This window comes from Sorex fumeus, unplaced genomic scaffold, assembly GCF_029834395.1.
Source record: "Sorex fumeus unplaced genomic scaffold, SorFum_2.1 ptg000014l, whole genome shotgun sequence".
Taxonomy (NCBI): Eukaryota; Metazoa; Chordata; class Mammalia; order Eulipotyphla; family Soricidae; genus Sorex; species Sorex fumeus.
The window spans coordinates 5,932,000-5,952,828 of NW_026606071.1; the positions used below are offsets into that span (position 1 = coordinate 5,932,000).

At 36.2% G+C, this 20,829-nt stretch overlaps 1 non-coding gene across 1 annotated transcript; it reads right to left on the bottom strand.

The window, feature by feature from the left end:
- Positions 1-14,121: 14,121 nt before the first annotated feature.
- On the bottom strand, positions 14,122-14,228 carry LOC130021244 (U6 spliceosomal RNA). The gene has a single exon (XR_008792133.1). It is a non-coding gene; the product is annotated as a U6 spliceosomal RNA (small nuclear RNA).
- Positions 14,229-20,829: the final 6,601 nt, after the last annotated feature.

Below are 20,829 nucleotides of genomic sequence, written 5' to 3' on the forward strand. Positions count from 1 at the left end.
AATTATATCATGTTCTTACTTTCTTTGTAGCTTTAACCATCAAACTGTATTTATAGGAACATTACTTATTTCACTTAATCACTTTTTTTCATTTTACGATTTCCTGTCATAACTCCCTTTCTGATATCTTTTGTGCTGAGTTAAAGTCCTCCTATTTTCAAGTTCCTGCATTGTCTTTAATGAATTTAGTATCTATGTATCTAGTAACTTATTTGGGGAATATTTCTAACTTCCATACTTTTTACTACTCTAGTGACATGTTCACAGAACCATAGACTTTATGTCATTCTTTAGTTACTGTAAAATATTCAAAATAAAGTAAAATCTTATCCAAAGTCTTAGTACCATTTCTGGTCTGCGCATACCTTGGCTCTTCAATTTCTCATTGAGATATTTACTTCACTGAATTCAATGTTCAAATATCTCTGCTTCTTTTTATCTGTACATTATCCTGCCTTCTTTTACTTAACCTTCACTTCAATTATATTCCTATAATATATTTAGAACCCACTCATTCTTACATTTTTCATTCACTTCCTTCCTTAATTCTTAAATGGGTCAGGTCAAAGCACCACAATACTGAACTATAAATTGAGAGCATGATCATAGACAAATGCTGTCATGATCCAAAAGTAATGACAAGGCTAGGACCCTGCTGGGGTTAGGAAGACCAAGCTGGATTTAAGAATCTGGATTTAAGAATCATTTCACAAATACAATGATTAATATGACATGATAAAAAATTAAGTAGACCAATATCACAGAAAAAAATCTACCTGATTGTGTATTTATGCTTTTCATGATTATTTAATTTTTAACCAAAGCACATCTACCTAATAAAGAATGTGAGATTTTCAAGTAATATTACTAGGGGAATTAAACCTTTGGAGGAAAATGAAATTTGATCTTTTATAAAATTTATTGCAAAACAGGTCAGAGGCCTAAACATTATAATTAAAAATGTGTAAACTAAACATAAAATAGTTTGTATAAGCCACAAATGGCTACAATCATAAAAATAAATTGGGCTATTAAGACTATATAAAATGAAATAATATTATATATTAAAATTAATATTTTGATTAAAAGATGCCATTAGGAAATTGACATTAAATACTGTTATTTTTTTTTATAGTGGGCTGGAGCGATAGCACAGCGGTAGGGAATTCTCCTTACAACCGGCCAACATGGCCAACCCGAGTTCGATTCCTCCACCCCTCTCGGAGAGCCTGGCAAGCTACCGAGAGTATCTCGCCCACACGGCAGAGTCTGGCAAGCTACCCGTGATGTATTCAATATACCAAACACAGTAACAAGTCTCATAATAGAGACGTTACTGGGCCCGCTCGAGCAAATCAATGAACAACAAGAGGACCGTGACCGTGAGCGTGACCGATTTTTTATAGTTTACAAATAAGATTTATTTTTATTTGTGTTAAGTGGCTTAACAAATAATAGAATAAAATGGTAGAAAATGTAACTGAATTGTGAAGAAATTCAATTATGATATACACATTTTACACAGAAGTTGAAGAAACAGGCTATAGGAGTGTGCATATGATTAGCACAAAATTAAAAAAAAGTAATTCTCAACTAATTCAAAATTTGTTATTAGTTTTAAGATTAAAATTATGAAAAAATAATTATAGGTATTAAATGGCAGAATAGCAGCTATTCCTAGTTAAGAAACAGAACAGAGTGTAATGGATGGTAGTATAACATGAAGTTCTCTCCAGTAATTTTGATATTCTTCTATTTCTGATTGTTTTGAAGTTGTATAAATAAATTTTGTACACACATTCAAGAAAATTCAACTACATACTTTGAATTTATGTATTTTCTGTGCCTGTTTCACATCAACAAAAATACTTAAAAATTGTAAGATAAAATATCAAATATCAAGACATGTAATATGGTCCCTTTTGTTTTGGCTCTTTTGTTCCATACCATATGAACAATTTTACTCTCTTTGGCTAAGGCATTACTATGATCTTAAAACATTTTATATTTGTTTTATTTTAGTTCTTTTTATCAGGCTCTTACTTTTAAGTTGTAGAAAATAAAGTTGTTCCTTTTTGAAAGTTTGGCTTACATTCTAAGCACTTATGTAATTTCCTGTCTGATAGAGGAAAGTTTCTTGTTTCAATAATAAATGACCTTTCTATGTCCTCCAAAGTATTAGAAAAACATCCTTTTGTAAAATTCTTTTTAGGATTTGAGTTTCTTTTCAGGGTTGTTGATGTTGCATCCAAAGTTAGAGAAGGGAGTTAAAATTTATGCCTTTTGGTTTCACAGCTGATTATAAATTAGGGGCCACTGTCAAAGTTTCTAGTTTACTGCTTTAAATTTCTGTGTAAGGATTCACTTTATTCACTTCAATGTATTAATTGAGTCAAAATATTCTGTATGTTAACAAAAGATATTTTGTTCATAAAGTCAACAAGAAAGTTGATAATTTTAAGTCAAATTGCAATTTGACAAGTGTATCTGATCTTCAATAATTGGAGCATAAAAGAGGCATGAACACTAATTCATTTTTCTTAAGGTAACCATACATATTGCTTTTTTGTATTAATATGTAGTCACTTTAATTCAATTGTAGTTTTAATTCAGGAATAGAATGACAAGAATATTTTAAAATAATTTTAGAAATAAAGTAAATCAATATTTTCCTGTATTAGTTAACTAACAATTGTCAAATACATCTTTAAAATGTATTAAGTAGAAATAATAGTTAAGTGCTCTTGACTGCTTTAATTTATCATTTTTTTTTATTAGTGAAACACCATGAGGTACAGTTGTAGATTTTAATTTATCATGTTTTATACCATTCATGAAAGGTAAATTTATAGAAAAAATTAAAATTTACCAGCCTTGGAAGCCAATGACGATCAGAAACTATACTTTATGATTAAAGTACATGGAGTATCGACTTTCAGATATGTTTCTTGTTAATGAATTTTGGAAGTATTTTAATTACATGATGATTTTCAGGAAAATATAAATCTTTTACTCTCTCAAGTGCAAATTGTCTTTATAAGTGAATGGATTTATCAGTTTTAAGAATTAGATTATTTACATGTTGGTTAATCATGCACTACATCATAAAATGGTGCACACTACTTTACGTTAATTTTTTACATTTTTTTTCTTTCAATGTTAAAGTCATTTCTCAACTATTTATCTTCATCATTTTCCTTTAAATTAAAAATAATCCTGAAAGATGGAGAAAGGCAGTATTGAGTAATGGAAAAATTAATAAACTTGGAATTTGTAAGCTTGGATTCTAGTCCTGGCATTTTCCTTCAATATTTCCTTGGGCCCATTAGTTTTTCTGAGTCTCAGTTTCCTCATTTGTAAAATATGAATAATAATTCTTCCACCTACCTCCATAGTTGTTATGAACCAGTGAGGTAAATGTGAAAACTGGATGAAAACCCAACTGTTAATACTAATATTAATCTTATAAATGTATTGGACTCAGGTTTATAATATGATATTATGCTTGACTTAGTTGTTCAATTTATACTTGAATTCATTATTTGCTGAGGAGAACTATTCTAGAATCTACGCAATTTATAATTTATAAATAATATTTAAAATATTAGAAACTAAAGAAAGTGTTTATCTTATTTTTGGTGAAAGTGGCTTGCAACCGCTACCACTGACTCTCTCTCGCTGACTCCCTTTTTAAATACTATTAGAAAACTTAAAAACAAAGGGGCAAGGTAACTCTTACAAAAACTGAATCACAGCAGTATGTTTGTATTTAAATAGATACAAGTGGAGATGATTTTCTTTGTAATGTGCAATCAGAGGCACAGGGCCTTTGTTGAATGGTTGTATCTAATTCAGTAACTTCGAAGTGACTTTCTTGTCTTTCTTCCCCCATGACCTCACCTTCCCTTTGGCTTCTTCTAATTGAAAGTACTCTTCCAAGAATCTCCCGTTTTCAGTATTCCCCACCCTTTTTTGTTTGCTTCTAGATTCCAAAGCTTTGGTTTTCCAAAAGATTAACACAGACTGATCCTTCCTATAACGGACTTTTTGGGGGTGCCTCAAACCATGCGTTCTAGTTATTGGACTTAGAGACCAATAACTATTGGACTAGGATAAAGAAAACTTCTAGGAAGACTCCTGGAATGTTTCCTGTGAACTGACTTATGTGCCCTAGGTCACCTTGATTCATGTGTCTTAGGTCAACCTTTTATAGTCCACAGAACTTTCTTGTTGTACCTTTAAATCTCTCTGATGGATTACCAGCAACATCATCCGGAAAAAGAGCAAGCTGTCCCAGGAGTTTGGAAATACAGTGAAATGATCACAGGAACACCCTGAATCAAATATGGCTTTGTGTGGTAGGACTAATTGGCTATGCCAATTTCTCTGTTTAAGAATTTTCTGAACTAAACATGAGAACTTACATTGTGAAATAAAACATTATTTTAAAAAAATATTCACAAAATATGCATTTATTACTGTCCTGGATTTCATAGAACTTTAAGTTATCTTTTCAACATATTTTTAGGTGATTCCTTCACTGATTCAGAGAATTTAGAGAAAAGTGATAAAATTGCATGTCAAGTATTGGCGTTAAAGAGAAAGGAGGAGTGTGGAACAGATGCCTGGATCATCACTTGTAACATATTAGACATGATTTTCCCTTTCATCCTCATAAGGTTATGATAATACATGTAGCCAATAGAAAAATGGTTCATTAATACTGTAGCCAGGGATCTCTGAGAACTGCTTTCAATTCCCCTCATTGGCCTTAGCAGCAATATTTTTGTGTTAACGTCAGTTTCTATTAGTTCACATCAAACTAGTGGGAAAACACAAAATCTGTCAGGTTACTCAAAGCCATCAGCATTATAGTCTTATTTGAGTTTTGACAATTTTATAATGTTATCCATATTTTAACTTCATAATCCATTCAAGTGGTTTATGTATAAATATGCATTTTTTCTGGTTTTTATTCAACATTTCTGGTTATTTTATAATGTTTTAACATTTATGTTATATAATACAACATTCATGCTAACACATATATTTATAAATAGTAAATATTTTCAAAATCCATTTTTTCTAAATATCTTTGGCCTTTTAAAAAATGTTAAAGAAATAATCTGAGAAAATTATCTCCTTTACTCCTAAACATTTGAGCCAAACACTTTTTTTTTCATTTGGTTCCAACCTTTTCTTGTTGTTTTTGTTTTTTAGTTTTTTGTTTATTTTGATTTTGGACCACACCCAACAGTGTTCAGGGCTAAATGCTGGCCCTGTGCTCAGGCATCACTTCTGGTGATGCTCAGGGTACCATAAACCTGAACTGTGTGCATGTAAGGCAAGTGACTAGCCTATTTATCCAGCTATTCTGGCTGATTTTGGCTCATCTTTCATATTTAAATGTACTGAATGCTCCTTGGGGAACCTAACCTAAGTCCTTGTACTGGTTTATATCTTCCAGTAATGCCCACATACAATTGTCATGAAGTTTGTTCATGTCAAATAATATCATTCTTGGTTGATAGTAATCAGGATTAGTGTTGTTTGACTAAAATGTTTTCCTCTGAACTATAAATGTCAAGTTTGCAGGAAATATTGTCTTCTTGAAAACTATTTGATTTTCTTTGTCAGAGTAACTAACACTTTGAACTTAAAATTTCATAGGTATGATTGAAAAATGAATCAAAATCTTTCTGTCAAATAATTATTGGTTAGCCTAAAGCATGAAATGCTGATGAAGCTCAGAACAAATTTTGGAATAAATATGCTCACGAATTCTCCAGGCTTATGACCAAAGATGATGGAAATTCTGCTTTCCCAGCACAAAGTTTTCAAGATGTACAAATTTTTCAGAACCAGTTTGTGTTGAAAAATCTGTGCTTTGTACCCCTGATATCTTTAATGGATCAGCTTCATATTCAATAGATTTAGAATATACTTCTAAAATATAGGTAGTGCTCTGACTTGCCCTATCATTTATTTGATTCACCTTAGAGTATGGAGAGGAGAGAATCTATAATTACTGCTTCTTACTGCTCTTAGAAGTTGTCATTAAAGGGATGACAACATAAAAGGTGGAACATCAATTTAATTTTATTTAATAATTTTAGTAAAAGAGAGCCCGGCAAGCTACCGAGAGTATTCGATATGCCAGACACAGTAACAACAAAATCTCCAATGGAGACGTTACTGGGCCCGCTCGAGCAAATCGATGATCAACGGGAGGGCCTTTACTTTACTTACTTAGTAAAAGATATATTCAATAACCAGAATTCTTTTAGTATCTATCAAAAATTTTCATTCTTTCCCATATGCTCATTTACTCTATGGCAACTGTAGATTTTGTCTACTAGCTTACAAACAATAAGTGACTATAAACAAGAGGCCAAAGTTAAGACAACAGGGACAGAAAATTTCTTAAACCATTTAAAAAGCTTTTTTTAATTCCCCCCTCAAATAATATTCTTCCATACCTCATTTTATAAAGATATGATGCAAGAGGCTTTGTAGGTTCAACTATTACCATGCAATCATTTAATTTTAAGTTAAATTAGCCAACAACAAAAATATTGTAATCCTCTTTGTCTTTATACTTACAAGATTTAAAAATGTGGAGTTGAAACGTGTGGTAATCTTTTGTTTCCTTTTACCATAGTGCTTGCACTATCAAAATGAACACGTGGCAGAATTTGAAGGGATATTGCCAAACATATGTTATCCACAACCAGTCAGAATAACCTTTGGAATGTTAATTGCAAGAAAGAGCCAAATGAAAATGCTTAATAGCACACATATGGTCAGTTGAGGATTTCCTAATAGACTGACTTCTCCAAAGTCTGTAAAATCTATCTTTGTCATGTAGAACAGACAAGTTTTAATGTCGCAAGAAAGACCATAATTAAACAGTCTTTAAAATGTTTATTTACTTAAAAATATTTGAAAGTATAATATAGTTTTTCACATCTTCCACAACCCTACAAAGTGTCTTTCCAAAACTGCACTCTGAATGTGCCTACTAATGACCTGACTAACTTTTAGGCAGAGACTAGCAAAATTAGTATGCAATAATGGCAATTATTTAGTAATTACTATATACTGCTAAATACATAGTAATTCCATGAAAACACCATAGAAACATAAATCTAATATCTAGCTAATGTTGCATTTATTTTAAGCACTAATTATTAAATTAAAAATTCCAGCTTGGGGCTGAAGAGATAGCACAGAGGGTAGGGCGTTTGCCTTGCACGTGGCCAAACCGGGTTCGATTCCCAGCATCCCATATGGTCCACCGAGCACCACCAGGAGTAATTCCTGAGTGCAAATCCAGGCGTAAACCCTGTGCATCGCCAGATGTGACCCAAAAAATAATAATAGAAAAAAATTCAGCTCAATTAATGTATGAGGTTTCATTGGATAGGTGAAGAACTTTGCTATATAATACATGGAGGTTGTATGACTTGTCCCTCGTGCTCACAGTTCTTAAGTGTTTTATAATGTTGCACTGGTCTATTTTTTCTAACCATATTGTTATCACCTGAATTTCTATTGCTTTAACATTTTTCTTCCTAAATTTCAACAGTACAAGAGTTTATACAGAGGGAATCTAGAACATGTTGCTTTCTCAGTGAAAACCTGCTCTGTTTCTTCTTGCAAAATGATAAACCCAACTACAAAGTATCTTGCTCTTGTCTAGAAAATGGCTAATGCCAATTTAATCTCTGGCACTACCTGGTCTCCAGGAGCAGCCTCTATGTTTAGAGCCAGCCAGAAAGTCCTTGAGCACAAAATTGCTGTGATGAAAAAGAAGAAGAGCATTGATTTTAGTCTGGAAAATTATAGTTTATTTTCAAATGTTACAAAACTTCCAGATTATTTCCTCAATTTTGACTCAGCTACAAAGTATCCTTATTCAACTCTTTACAGGTCATATATTCTTCTAAGTTTAGCAACTTATTTGCTGATAATCTTTTTCTGTTTATTCTACTTTTAGTATTTAGACAAATATTTTTAATATGCATATGTACCAAATAAATCGAATATAATATCACATAGACTCAGTTTGTAAACCAAATAGAACATTAAATATATATGATAAGACAAAGATCAAGGATATTTATTCTGAAAAAATGAGATTGGAAAGGACATTTTACAGTGAAAAACACTGTATCTCTGGAAGCAGAGAAGAAAATGGTAAGCAATACTGTATGAATAATAAAGTCCTAAACGTAGAGCTTGAAAATAAGTCTATTTTACAGTATGTTTGTTTAGGCTTAGTATTTTCAAAATATTTAAATTCTTTGGTATAACTTAAAAACTGGGAAATTTTACTTTACACTTGAATTTCCAATTGGTTTTAAAATATTGATATGAAAACTTTTGAGCTTGTTTTCTGCAAGGCAATGTAAATTATTTAAGCTAGAAAATTCTGTAATAAATAGCTATAAATTTTCAGTAACTTAAGGCAGTAAATATTTATTTCTTCCAAGTAATGATTCAACAAAGGTATTCCTGATCTGACACCATTTACAAATGGTGCTCCAATAAGTGGTACATCTAAGGTCAGGCTTGTTTTATTTTATTTTTTTTTTTTTGGAAAGCAGATGATTATGGGTGGGTGGATTTTAAAGTCTGGGCCTTAAATGGCAATTACCTTAAGTAAATAAATTTTATCCAAGTGTTTGGGAGGAAGAAAGTAGATTGCAAATAATTAGTGAATTTCTGGTACATTATTTCTAGTTATAGGTGTTCTCAATAGCCATTCAAGGCACATGTTCACTCTTTTAATATAATCTAGAGTCAGCTGGTTTCTTCTGGGTTGCCTTTCCCACCATTGTAAAGATTTGAGTTTGTAACTTCTCGAATGGTGAATAGAAAGTGAATGCCTGAACACAGTGAACCTTGCATTAAATGAAAATTTATTTTTGTGCATTTTCTTTTTCTTTTTTTCTTTATCTTTTTTTCTTTTGGGGTCACACCAGGTGATGCACAGTGGTTACTCCTGGTTCTGCACTCAGGAATCACTCCTGGAATTGCTCAGAGAACCATATGGGATGCTTGGAATCAAGCACAGGGTGGTTGCATGCAAGGCAAATGCCCTACCCTCTGTGCTGTCACTCCAGCACCAGCGTTTTCTTTTTAAAGTTAGAACACAATACTCTCTTTAGGTCAATGTCAATAGGTCAATATGAAGAAGTACTAGAAAGGTTATTCACTGATATTTCAGTGAATTCCTAGGTATTTTATAACCTATATCACTGTTTTTGCAGTACAGCTACACGATATTAAATATTTGTGGAATTTTTTATGGTGCCAATATTTATTTTTCTCAAAGTATGAGATCTTTGATTTATGGCCTGTTCTTTTGAATAACATAGAACTATTTAATACATCATCCAGTTGTTTGATCCTTTTATCTTTTTCAATTGTTTGACCAAATTTATCAATGTCAAGGTAAGACAGGCATTTTTAAAAACTTGCTTCTGAAGGCATAATTTTTTTAAAAGTATATATCTGAGCCTAGAATATCTAAGGCCTTGGGTTCAACCCCTGCAGAACCACAATAAAATAAAATAAAATGAGGAATGTTTTATCTCTTAAGCCTGGTTACATCTTACTGCCAACTACTGTAATCTTTCTTAATACAATAGCACAGCGGTAGGGCGTTTGCCTTGCACGCAGCCAACATGGCCGACCCGAGTTCGATTCCTCCGCCCCTCTCGGAGAGCCCGGCAAGCTACCGAGAGTATCTCGCCCGCACGGCAGAGCCTGGCAAGCTCCTCGTGATGTATTCGATATGCCAAACACAGTAACTGAGTATATGAAAGATATTTTTTAAAAAATATAATCTGAATTTTATTGTGTTACCATGATTTACAATAGTGTTAATGATATTTTAATGCACCATAACTCAAACACCACAGACACCACCAGAATGCCTTGTTCCCTCAACTAATGTGCCAAGGATCACTCCCACCCCACCCCCCCCATCCCCATAAACACAAATAAATCACGTGATGTTAATATCTTTATGGAGGGATAAACTTATTTTTTATTGTGTATATTTATGAGTAAGAAATCTATACCCTTTAATGCCCTCACTCATTTTGTGAAACCAATATTATTCTGTCACTAAAACCAGGTAAGGACATTACAGGGCTGGAGCAATAGCACAGCGGGTAGGGCATTTGCCTTGCATGCGGCAGACCCGGGTTCAATTCCCAGTATCCCATATGGTCCCCTGAGCACCACCAGGAGTAATTCCTTAGCGCAGAGCCAGGAGTAACCCCTGTGCATCACCGGGTGTGACCCAAAAAGAAAAAAAAATGAAGGACATTACAAAAAATTACAAAAAAGAAAGCTGTAGATCACTATATTTTATAATTATTGGTTAAGAACCTCACCAAAATATTAAACTGAATCTGTCATCACAAAAAATAATTATACATCACAACAAAATGTAATGTATAATAAGAACACAAATTTGGTTCAATACCCCCCAAATTAATGAAATGTTAACATATCTATATAATAAACATTAAATCTACATGTTTACCTCACTAAATACAGAAAAACACCTAACAAATTGTAACTTTTATCATAAAATTACTCAGCGATTTGAGAGTTGCAAAGAATATTCTCATGCTCTGACAAAGCATAACTATAAGTGATCCATAGCTAACATCATATCCAATAGTGAAAGAATAAAATATTTTCTACCGAAAATCAAGATTAATTCAGAATTTCCGTTGTTTTAGCACTTTAATTTAAAATTTTCTGTGAAATGTGCTAGAGGAATCACTGAAAAACAAGGATAAAGATAACAATTAGAAAAGAAAAAATAAAAAAACTCTATTTGCAGATTATATGATCCTAAATATAAAATTTTTTACAAATTGTCTAAAAACTATTAGAATAAAATGATTAGAAATTCAAGATAAATATATAAAAAGCAACTGTATCCCAACACATTTCAATGAATAATTTAAAAATTAAATTAATAAAATAATGTAATTTACAATGGAATCAGTAAGAGAAAAATATAAAAATGATTTTTAAGTGAAAACTTATTCTCCTTATATTATAAAATATTCTTGAAAGAAATTGGGGCCAGAAGGATAGTACAGAGATTAAGGCACATGTGACTGACCCAGTTTAATTGCTGGTACTACATGGTTTGCTAACAAAATCAAAGTACAGTTCTGAAGGTGCCTGTGTACCTGTGTACTACCGGATATAGTCCTGGAGGCCCTCCAACTCATCGCTGGGGTGGTCTGAGTGATATTATGGACCTCAGCATATGGAAATATTCCATAAACTGATGTATAGATTCAATGCAATCCTGATACATATCCTAGTTAACTGTAGAGTACTAAGGAATTTGTGAGACCACAGTAATAGTCAAATTTACATTGAAAAATAAACCAGACACACTAATATTAAAATATATTTTAAGGAAACACCATAATATTATGATTTATTAGAAATATATTTTATTATTTGCATGACTGAATATATACTGCATATATGTCACATGATATTTGGTCTTTATTTCCTACATGTTGAGAGTAATATTTTTTGGGGGGGTCACACCTACTGATGCACAGGGGTTACTTCTGGCTCATGCACTCAGGAATAACTCTTGGAAGTGCTCGGGGAACTATATGGGATGCTGGAAATTGAACCCAGGTCGGCCGCCTGCAAGGCAAACACCCTACCCACTATGCTATTGCTCCAGCCTGAAGTAATAAAATTTGTATGCTAATTTCCACCCCAGTGGATGAGGGGTCCACTTTCACCACATCTTCAACAATGCTGGTTGTTTTATTTTTTCTATTTTTCTTTTTTCTAAATTTTTATTAGTGAAACACCATGAGGTACAGTTGTAGACTTACAAATTTTTGTGTTTGGGTTTCAATTATACAATGACCGAGTACCCAACCCTCCACCAGTGTCCATTTTCCACCACCACGGATCCCAGTATACTCCCACCCCCCATCCCCCCACCCTACTCTGCTTCTGTGACAGGGCATTCCCTTTTGTTCTCTCTCTCCTTTTGGGTGCTGTGGTTTGCAAAAGAGGCATTGAGTGGCAATTATGTTCGGTCTACTTTCAGCATGCTTCTCCCATCCTGGGAGAATTCTCCCAACACCCTTTATTTGGTGCTCCCTTCTCTATCTGAGCTGCCTTTTCCCCCAGCATGTGTGACTGTCCTTCCAGCCATGGAGTAAACCATCTGGACTTATCTTGGCTATTCTTGGGTGTCAGTCTCCTATTTTGTTACTTTATGTTCCCTAGATGAATGCAATCTTTCTATGTCTGTCCTTTTCTTTCTGACTCATTTCACTTAGCATGATACTTTCCATGTAGTAACACTTGTATGTAAATTTCATGACTTCCTCTTTTCTAACAGCTACATAGTACTCCATTGTGGTTAAAGAAACTTTGGTACATCTACACAATGCTGGTTGTTTTCAGTTTTTCTGATATAGACCATTATCGCTGATATGAGATAATATCTCACTGTTTGATTTTCTTTTCCTTGAAAAGTGATAATTAAAAATAATAAACTGTTTTTAGAGTTATGATTACAGCACTGTTCTCCCCTGTTCTCCCATTGTTCATCAATTTGCTTGAACGGGAATCAGTAATGTCTCCATTGTGAGACTTGTTACTGTTTTTGGCATATCAAATACACCATGGGGAGCTTGCAAGGCTCTGCCATGCAGGCAGGATACTCTCAGTAGCTTGCCGGACTCTTGGAGAGGGATGGAGGAATTGAACCTGGGTAGGATGCATGCAAGGCAAACGTTATGCCCATTGTGCTATCACTCCAGCCCAGAGTTATGATTATGACCTTATATTTAGGGAAGTAGCTAAGACCAAAGACAAGGTTTCAGGAGAACCAACCTTTGAGATTGCAGGGTTATAAATTTACTTCTGGCTTCTTGACACTCTGGAACAAGAGAAATTGTGAAGATTAAACCAATTGTCAATGAGCTAATTTCTAACTAACTTTAATAAGTTATCAATTGTTGGATAAAGTTGGTTGCCCTTGCTCCTTCTGCAGGGAGCTTAAGGTTTATTGAGCTACTCCCACAATAGGGTCCCTGAAGCACAGCCAGTTCCATCAAACACTGATAATCCTACATTGCTTTTCTCTTGCTTTATGCCACTTGCATGGCTTGTTTAGCAATGTCCTTTTTGTATAGACACAGGAAGACAGTTGATGTTATGCTTTGTAACATGGGATTTAATTGATAATTAACTCCAAAATAATATTTACTCCTGGGCATCCATATTTACTTGACTTAAGCCTCAGCTGCCCTTAGTTCCTAGCACTCCAAATGTAGGGTTCCAATGAAGGGATTGGATGGACCCAGGACAAGCTGTAAGCTACCTTGGCATCAAACAGAAGCAAGCAAGCTAAGCACAATAATTATAATAAGTTGTTAACAGCATGGTCATGGGACAAAGTCTGTCATGACCCAAAAAAGAAGTAACTAAATAAGAACCCTGCTGGAGTTAGGAAAGACTAACCTGGCATCAGGACTGAGGACTGTGGTCTGGGCTATATAGCGAGATATAGCCAGATGTCCTCAGGAAAAGCATATATATATATATATATATATATATATATATATTCTATCTCATGGTGTTTCACACACACAAACACACACACACACATATATATATATATATATATATATATATATATATATATATATATATCTTTTACTTGGTGTTTCCTTCTCCATGTGAATTGCATTTTCCCTGAGAATGTGCTGCCAGTTTCCAAGCTGTGGAGCAGAATCCCTGGTACTTATCTCAACTATTATTGAGTGTTTGACTCAAAATAGTTATATTTTATATATTCCCCAGATGAGTGAAGTCTTTCTATGTCTGTCCTTCTCTTCCTGGCTCATTTCACTTAGCATAGTACTTTCCATGTAGAACAACCTGTGTGTAAATTTTATGACTTCATCTTTTCTAACAGCTACATAGTACTCCATTGTGTAGATGTGCCAAAGTTTCTTTAACCAGTCATCTGTTCTCGGGCACTCAGTTTTTTCCCAAATTTTGGCTATTGTGAACAGTGCAGCAAGCAATGAACATAAAAACATGGAATGCTTCACAAGTTTGCGTGTCATCCTTGTGCAGGGGCCATGCTAACCTTCTCTGTATCGTTTCAATTTTAGTATATGTGCTGCTGAAGTGAGCATGAGGAAGTGCCATTTTTTTTCTTTTTGGGTCACACCTGGTGATGCTCATAGGTTATTCTTGGATCTTCATTCAGGAATTACTCCTGGTGGTGCTTGGGGTAACATATGGGATGCTGGGAATCGAACCAGAGTCGGCCACGTGCAAGGCAAATGCCCTACCCACTGTGCTATCCCTCCAGCCTCAGAAGAGGCAATTTTTAAGATTAAAATGTCTTTTACTGTGTTCAGCCACCACCATGCTGAGACCACTCTCCGCACACATGAAGCTACCGGCAGAGGGACAAAGCCACGCGGGTCCCGGGGCTGAGATCTCCAAGCCTACTCGGACCGGGGGATCAGGGCTGAGCATGCTCCACCCAGATCCTCCAAATTCTAGTAGGCTGGGGTCACACCCACCAACTGGCCCCCTGGCACCATGTAATCCCATCAACGGCCAAGACTCAGAGACTATAAAACCCAGCTCCTGGAAGCGCGAGGCCGGGAATGACATCTTATCATCTCATTCCTACTTTGGACAAACTGGCAGGCTACTGAATGTAACCTGCCCACACGGCAGAGTCTGGCAAACTCCCCATGGCGTACCCAATATGCCAAATACCAGTAACAATGAAGGGTCTCATTCTCCTAACTCTGAAAGAGCCTTAAATATGGCACTTTTTAAAAAAAATCTCAGGGCTAGGACGAAGGAGACGTTACTGGGGCCTGCTCGAGGCAATCGACTGTGTTCATACAAAATGACTAGAAATATTATAAGAAGTAAATTTACTATGATTGTTTAAATGGATTACTAGCTGAGGAAAGAAGGAAACAATACACCGTGGATGGAATCCCACCCTAGAGAGGAACTCCTAGTAATCTAGAGTGCTGAACTCTCAGGTGAAATTATGTCCTTGAGTTAATATCCTAGAACTTCCCCTGAAAGAATGGCTTTACCTCTGTTTGTTGCCATGAAAATGTTTAACCTCACCTATGTGTACCCCACCCTTCATGATTGCTATATAACTATGCTGTAAGGGGAAGAAGGGACTTTGGGACTTTGAGGTCTTTGAGGACTAGAAGCAGGACTAGATGACAACGATAACTGAAAGTAGAGGAACATGAGACTATGATGAGATAAGGAAGAAAATGTAATGAGGTTGAGGACTTTGAGGTGTAGGAGGAGAGCAGCATTGTAGCACTGCCCTTTGTCCTCAATGTCCTTTGTTCATTGATTTGCTCGAGCAGGCACCAGTAATGTCCCATTGTGAGACTTGTTACTGTTTTGGGCATATTGAATATGCCACAGGGAGCTTGCCAGGCTTTGCCGTGCAGGTAGGATACTCTTGTCAGCTTGCCAGGCTCTCCGAGAGGGGTGGAGGAATGAAACCCGGGTCAGCAGTGTTGCAAGGCAAATGCCCTATGCGCTGTGCTATCACTACAGCAACTACAATTGCAGCATAAGGGGAAAAATTAGACTACGCTGGGGAGGAGAGAGAAATACACTGATTGCCAATCAGCTTGGGGCCCAGATCCCCAGTTTCTCCATTTACCTGGTCCTTCATGAGTCCATTGCTGTCTTCTGGCCTGGGGAGGCCATTCTTGGCCACCAAACACTCATGTTCCCCCACATGCCTACTGCACATTTTCTTGACACTCACACTCAATGAGTTCATCCATGATGCATTTGTAATAAAATGTCTATAAAAATTCAAACACATGTATTTTAGAGAGTTTTTTCGTTGTCAAAATGTGGAGATCTGAGGAGTATTCAGAAAGATGGAGAGCGTACACAGAGAGCAAGTAGAATTTGGTACTCTTTCTAGATACTTTTTCTATGTTTTGCTTCATCTGGCTATTAGATTGTATATTTTCAATTTCTTTGAATAAATTGGTATTTAGGTTCTACGAGACAGTCTTTAAAATCAATAGAACCCAAGCACAGGGTCTTAGGAAATTCTTACTTATGGCCAGTCTATCATAAAGCACAGACATAGCTTTATATTGGCTCCTAAAGACTAACGAGGAGTGATGAAAATTTCAACTCTTAGTCTGTAGACATGGTGTTATCTCTGGGTAGACTGTATCAGAATCAAGTTGAATTCTAAAATACTCTGGTGGTTCTGGTTATACAACATTTTCATGTACCCACATTGAAACTGGGTCCTGGAACTATAGGTCATGTTGGTTAAAACTGTAATGCTAGCTCAAGGATAGACATATAGACAAATGGAATATAATTGATAATTTAAAATCACTGTCACTGTTACTGTCCTTCCGTTGTTCATCGATTTGCTCAAGTAACATTGTGAGATCTGTTGTTATTGTTTGGCATATCATATACTGTGTTTGGGTAGCTTGCCAAGATTTGCCATGAGGACGAGATACTCTTGGTAACTTGTGGACTCTCCAAGAAGGGCGGAGGAATCGAACTCGGGTTGGTCATGTCGGCTGCGTGCAAAGCAAATGCCCGACCCGCTGTGCTATCACTCCAACCCATAATATAAAATAAGCTAATTTATTTATGGCAAACTATTTTTTTTATTTATTGAATCACCTTGAGAACAGTCACAAAGCCTTTCAGTTCAAGTCTCAGTTGGTCATACAATGATCAAACACCCATCCCTTCACCAGTACATTTTTTCCACCCTCAAGAACCCCAGTATACCACCTGAAACCCACCCCCCACCTGTGTGGCAGATCTCCACTTTACTCTCTCTCTCTCTCTCTCTCTCTCTCTCTCTCTCTCTCCCTCTCTCTCTCTGTTGATCACGTTCAATATTATGACAAAAAACCCAACATTGTTATTTGGAATTTTCCCCAACATTCAGACATGCCACAAAGACATCATTAGAAAATTTGTTTTCTATTGCTAATTATGAAGAACATATGATGTTGCGTGGCTACAATAGTGGCCACGCGAATTTGGATTTCTCATATTTTAGTAATAAACCTATAGGGATTACTGCCAGAAAGTCCTTCGTTCCAAGATTGGTATGTGTGCCTCTGGGATCATGGTCAGTCAGAAGCCGGAGGAGGTGTTTGAGGGTGGCAACCCGGAGCATTGTCATGGTGGGGAGCAGGGCCGATTTCACCCCCATCCCATGAAGCCACACGTGCCTCATCAATTCAGCCTCATACCTGGCTGTTCATTCATTAGACTTTAAAATATGCAGGCCATATGGCAAATTAATTTGAAAAAAATGTGAATACTAACAGAAAAAGAAATAAGTTCACTGTATTTAGTCAATAGAATAGCCATACTCAAAAGAAGAAAGCTTTCCCTTTACCACATATACAAAAATTAACTCAAACTGTATCAAAGGTCTAAATGTATAACTAAAGCTATTAAATTATTAAAAATGGAACATGGTATATTTCTATAATATTGGATGTAAGATAATTTTTTAAAGTATGACATCGAAAGGATAACTAATCAAAGAAAAATTAGGAAAGTTAAAACTCATCAAATTTAAAAATTGTGTGCTTTAAAGTTCTTTTGTGAGCACTGTTTAGAGAGTAAATTATAGCCAACAGAATGGGAGAAGATACTTGAAAATCACATCTGACAAGGAATTTACATTTAAAATATGTATATATATTTATACATATATATATGGGCTAGAGCAATAGCAGGGCTGGAGCAATAGCAAAGCGGGTGGGGCGTTTGTCTTGCACTTAGCTAACCTGGGTTCAATTCCTCCATCACTCTTGGAGATCCCGGCAAGCTACTGAGAGTATCCCACCAGCACAGCAGAGCCTGGAAAGCTCCCCGTGGTGTATTCCATATGCCAAACACAGTAACAACAAGTCTCACAATGGAGACATTACTGGTGCCCACTCAAGCAAATAGATGAAAAATGGGAGGACAGTGCTACAATGTTTTGTTTTGTTTTTTTGAGTCACACCTAATGATGCTCAGTGTTCAGGAGATACTCCTGGTTCTGCACTCAGGAATTACTCCTGGCAGTGCTTGGGGGAGCATTGGAAAGCCAGGGATTGAAGCTGGCTCGGCCTCGTGCAAGGCAAATGCCCTACCTGATGTACTATTGCTCCAGCCCCAGAAATTAAGTGTTAACAAGTTAATTAACACAATTTTTAATAAACAAAGGAATACATTAAGTATTTTCCCAAGGAAGATATATGAATGACCAATAAACATGTGAAGAGTTACTTTGTTATTTCATGAAAAAGTAAATCAAAAGTAAAATAGACTTCTCTGATTCCATATGGGATTGATAGCTAGAATAGAAAAAAAATCAGAAGCTAAGTTATCATCAAGAGTATTAAGAATCTATACATTGTTGCCCTACCGAGGCCAAGAGTTGCCCCCAACGAGCAGCTGTCTGGCATGGCCATGGCACCAGAGGCACAAGGACCTAATCCAGAGCCCGGCAGCTTGTGGCAGAAATGTGAATGGACTATGCGTTAAACTATAGCGCCATGCCCTCCTCCCCCCCCCCCCACAGGAGGAAGGAAAAGGGTGTCTGTCTCTTCTACCTGCCACCCCACCCCCCCAGCACGGTGGCCACCACCTCAGAGCTTATTGGAAGCCAGGTATGAGTTGGTGTTGACAGGCAACTGCAGCCTCATGGGTTGGGGGGCAGAACCAGCTCGTCCTTCACACCCTACCGAGGCCACAAGTTGCCCCCCACGAGCGTCTCTCCAGCACGGCCATGGCACCAGATGCACAGAAACCCATCTCATAATTATCCAGCTCTTGGCAGAAATCCCTCCAGACTTAATTACTAAAATATCAGAAATCCAATATGGTTTTAATAACCAGCAATAGATAACAAATTATTTCACAATGCCTTTTCAGCAGTTCTGATTGTTTGGGGGACATTCCAAACAATAATAATGCATCTTTTGTTGAAATAATGAATGTAATCAAAGTAGAGAGAGAGTTAAGTAGAAATCATCTGCCTCACAGGCATCGGGAGAGGTGGGAGGGGAGTATATTGGGGTTCTTGGTGGTAAAAAATAATTATTGGTGAAGGGAAGGGTCTTTGATCATTGTATAATTGAGACTTAAACCTGAAAGTTTTGTAACTTTTCTGATGGTTATTCAATAAATAAATTAAAAAATTAAACAACAACAACAAAACGGAAACTATATATTTACATACCGTTAATAGAATTGGGATTTTGTGTGTTTATTGGGAGGTTATTTTTGGTTTGGGCTATTCCCAACAGTACTAAGGACTTACTAGTGACTCTGAAGTTAGAATCAAGATTTTGTGTGCTTATTGGGGGGTTACTTTTTGTTTGGGGGCTATTCCCAACAGTAGTTAGTGTTTACTAGTGGCTCTGAGATCAGGAATCACTTCTGGAAGGTTTGGAATGTCAGGGATTGAACCTGGGTAGGCTTGTGCAAGGCAAGTGCACTACTCACTGTACTATCTGTACTTTTATTACTCCATCCCCACTGCTAATGGAATTGTAAAAGTATAATAATTTTTCAAAATAATTTTTGGTTATTCAAATGGCAATGTCAGTTCAATTTATGTAGTCAAGAGAAATAAAAACACATGTCAAAACAAAATCTGGCACATGAAATTTTTTGCTTACTTTCTATTGAATCAATGTGCGATAGATCCTTACAAAGCTGTTCACAATTGTATTTCAATCATACAATATTACAATACCCATCCCTTCACCAGTGTGCATTTCCCAGCACCAGTGTCTCCAGATTGCCTCCCATCACTACTTACCCACACCCTCTGCCTCTATGGCAGGTACTTTTCTTTTCTTCTTTCTCTCTCTCACTTGCTCTCTCACTTTCTCTCTCATTTGGAGCATTGTGGCTTGCAATATTGATACTGAAAGGTTATCAAGAATATAACTTTATCTACTTTTAACACTCAGATCTTGTAACTCTCCATGCCCATCCATTTATAGGCAAATTTCATGATTTCATTTTTCATAACACTGCATTGTATTATACTGTGTAGATGTGCCATAGTTTCTTTATCCACTCATCTGTTCTTGGGCACTCAGGTTGTTTCTAGATTCTGTTTATGGTGAATAGTGATGCAATGAACATAGGACTGAAGATGGTGTTTCTGCTGTGCATTTTGGGACCCCCAGGGTATATTGTCAGAAGTGGTATTGCTGGGTCAAATGGGAGCTCAATTTCTAGTTTTCTGAGAAACGTCCATATTATTTTCAAGAAAGGCTGTACCAGTCAACATTCTTACCACCAATGAAGGAGAATCCCTTTCTCCCTATATCCCTGCCAAACTGGTTGCTCTATTTTTTTTGGGGGGGAGGTGGGGGATGTGTGCCAGTCTCAGTGCTGTGAGGTTATATCTCATTCTTTTTTTTATTAGTAAAAAACCATGAGGTACGGTTGTAGACTTACAGATTTTTGTGCTTGTGTTTCAGTTGTACAATGATCCCATACCCATCCCTCCACCATGCCCATTCTACACCACTAATGATCCAAGTATCTTTCCCAACCCCATCCCACCCATCCCACACTGCCTCTGTGGCAGGGCCATCCCTTTTGTTCTCTTTCTCCTTTTGGGTGCTGTGGTTTGCAAAAGTGGTTTGCAAAAGAGGCATTAAGTGGCAATCATGTTCGGTCTATACTCTACTTTCAGCATACATCTGCCATCCTGGG